General features: G+C 45.5%; 1 long non-coding RNA gene across 2 annotated transcripts; it reads right to left on the reverse strand.

Annotated features, from left to right (window-relative positions):
• Positions 1-730: 730 nt before the first annotated feature.
• Positions 731-1,871, reverse strand: LOC136293628 (uncharacterized). 2 transcript variants are annotated; one of them, XR_010722200.1, is made up of 3 exons: positions 1,793-1,871; positions 1,585-1,666; positions 731-1,493 (listed from the first exon to the last, which is right to left on the reverse strand). It is a non-coding gene; the product is annotated as an uncharacterized lncRNA (long non-coding RNA). The 2 variants fall into 2 exon arrangements; XR_010722199.1 differs by having other exon boundaries at positions 1,772-1,842.
• Between the last annotated feature and the right edge of the window lie 918 nt (positions 1,872-2,789).

Genomic DNA, 2,789 nt, shown 5'->3' on the forward strand with positions numbered 1-2,789 from the left:
GGTCTTTCATAGGAGGTGTTACACCTGCAAACACTGGATTGTGATGCCAGATCTCCTGGGTCCAAACTGAGTGCTTGGACACTTCCATGGTGCCAACATTTTGGAAATCCTTAGAAACTGAAGGTTGACAACATTTTTTATATCAGAGCTTCAGAGACACCCCCTAAAGGGGAAGGAATTCTTTAACTGTAATCATGTGAATCACTAAAGAGAATACCAAGAATCTGAGAAAAGCTTTCCCCACCACCAAACTGACAAATCTTGCTTAGCCTGAGGAGGATTTTCAGGTGTGTTGTGCATCCAGCTAAGGACACCAGAACAGCTAACTTTGAACGAGTGTGTTATACAAGATACCAGAGGGGACCATCCCTGTGGAGCTGCTGCCCAAAATTTCCATGGGGTCAAAGGCCACAAAACAGGTGCTTCAGGGGGAGAAAGGTGTGGGAAACTATTAGACACTTTGCAGGTGGGAGGGAGAGGTAGAGCCCTGAGCTGCCCAGGCTGCAGTGTGGACTGGGTTAGAGGGCAGCAGGGTCTGAGGTGTGATGGATTCCAGCAGTTCCCACCCTGTGAACCCAGACAGGCATGTGGGCCAGCTGGTAGCAGTGATGTTGGCCCTCTGACACAGCCCTGACCTGAGAAACTGCACCAGAGCTGCTCCCAGCTCAGGGTTGCCAGCTGGCATCCCAGCAGCAAAGGGGGGAAAGAGACACAGGAAAAAAGTCCCAGCTACTGGAGCAGTTTATGATGAGGTTGTACTGCTTGGGTTGTGAATGTCACATCACAAAGTGATTGGCTGCCCTCGTTTTCTAACAGTCAGCTGTGCTTTCATCTACCTTGGTGAGGTAATCAAACCACACTGTGAGAATAAAATCTAGCAAGGCACTGGGTGTATCCACATGTTTAGGGAAAACTGTTTCTTTTTTTTTATTATTTTTATTTCAAACATGTGACACTGATTATCTGCAGATACTTGATGTGCTTATGATTTCAATCAGCATTTTGTTCATTCACTGCTTCTTGGTTTATTGATTTATAAGCCCTTTAGAATGGTATGATTAGTCCTAGCATTTTGTTCTCAGTGGGGGTAAAACGGTATTTCATTATTAACGTGTTAGAAGCTATTTCACACTGACAGTTTGTTTTGAATCCGGGCAAGAGAAGTGACATTTATATTTGGAAGTGGGAGATTGACACAGAAATTATTCTGAAACATAATTACAGTAAAGGCAAATGCGGAAGAAGATAGAAATTCCAGCTAGAGTTTCTGGGGGCTGCTCTGCCGTCGGTAACTAACTCCTGCTCTTTTCCCGGCTCAGCGTAATGAGACACAGCGGTGGTCCCTGTAGGCACTCACAGGAGATGCAGGATCAAGATTTTTATGCATTTAAGCAACTCAGCACAGGGCTGTGAGTGAGGATGGAAGGCAAATGCTGTTCCACAGCCTGTTCTGGCTATCCCAGGAAGCTGCAGTGCTGTGACGACACCCTGTGCTGGAAAAAAGGAGGAGAGGGTTAGTGGCAGTGAACAAAGAGCAACTGAGCAGAGTCCAGAGGAGGATGTGGGGGCTGGAGCATCTCTTACAGGGAAAAGCTGAGGGAGCTGGAGCTGTTTATCCTGGAAAAGATACTACCGCGTGGGCACAAAGTGAAACAGGAAGTTTCCCCTATATATGAGGAAAAACTTCTTTACTTTGCAGGTGATTGAGCATTAGAACAGCCTGCCCAGAGAGGCCATGGAGTCTCCTCCCCTGCAGATATTCACAAGACACCTGGAGCCAATCCTGTGTCACCTGCTGTAGCTGAACCTGCTTTAGCAGGGGGGTTGAACCAGGTGATTTCCAGAGGTCGCTTCAGACTCCAACCTTTCTGTCTTCCTTTATGCACCTTTGCAGTCGGGATGATTTAGTTCAGTGCTTTCCAGGGCACCTGGGTGCCTGTCAACCCCAGTGGGGTGCGGATTTGTTGCTCCCTGCTGCCCAGCTGGTCCTGCACCACCTGCACCTGCTCCAGGCTCTTTGTGAGTGTCCCGAGATCCACCTGGATTTTCCAGGAGTCAAGCTGACACTGTGTGCACTCTAGGGCTGTTAATAGAAGCTCTCCCCATTTTTTCCGAAGTTAAACTTCTATCTTACATTACAAAGGTGCCTTTTCTTGCCAGTGTCCATTCTCATATATTATAAGAGAGGTCAGGAAGGTTTTGGCCTTTAAAAATAGATTGTAGTAGTTCTTTTTTTTCTTCAAAGGATTTTGATTTTGGTGACTGACTGACCCTCTGTTACTGTGGTCTAAAGGAATTTTTCCAATGATGTGAGCAGGAGCAGAGAGGCCAGGGCTGTGTTGGGGTGTTGGGAATTCCTATCTTGGCACTAGGGCTCATGCAATGGGGACACTGCAAGTTTCAAACAGAAGTTATGTACAACTTATTAGTCATGGTGTAAGGAATACACAGATCCAGAGAGCAGCAAATGAGTCAACATATTACACAAAACTAGGTGCCAAACATGACCTGATTTGTTGCTCTCTCCTCTGGAGCAGATTGAATCAGAATACAAATTGGCCACTATTGCATTTTTTGTGTGTTGGGTGATTTTTGTGGTTATTTCTCAGAGGCACACAGAATCTAGTACAATGTAGTTTTCAATATTTAATATGTTGTAAGCAGATTAAATAAATAAATTTCAGGGGCTCAAAATTCTTTTACTTAGATGCATAGGCTTTTGTTTGTGCAGGACTGAAACCTTATTCTACACCAGCAAGCATGCGTTTCTGCTTGAACTTACTTAGAAC

Source organism: Chamaea fasciata, unplaced genomic scaffold, assembly GCF_029207755.1.
Source record: "Chamaea fasciata isolate MVZ Bird 193981 ecotype frontalis unplaced genomic scaffold, bChaFas1.0.hap1 SCAF_9, whole genome shotgun sequence".
NCBI classification, from domain to species: Eukaryota; Metazoa; Chordata; class Aves; order Passeriformes; family Sylviidae; genus Chamaea; species Chamaea fasciata.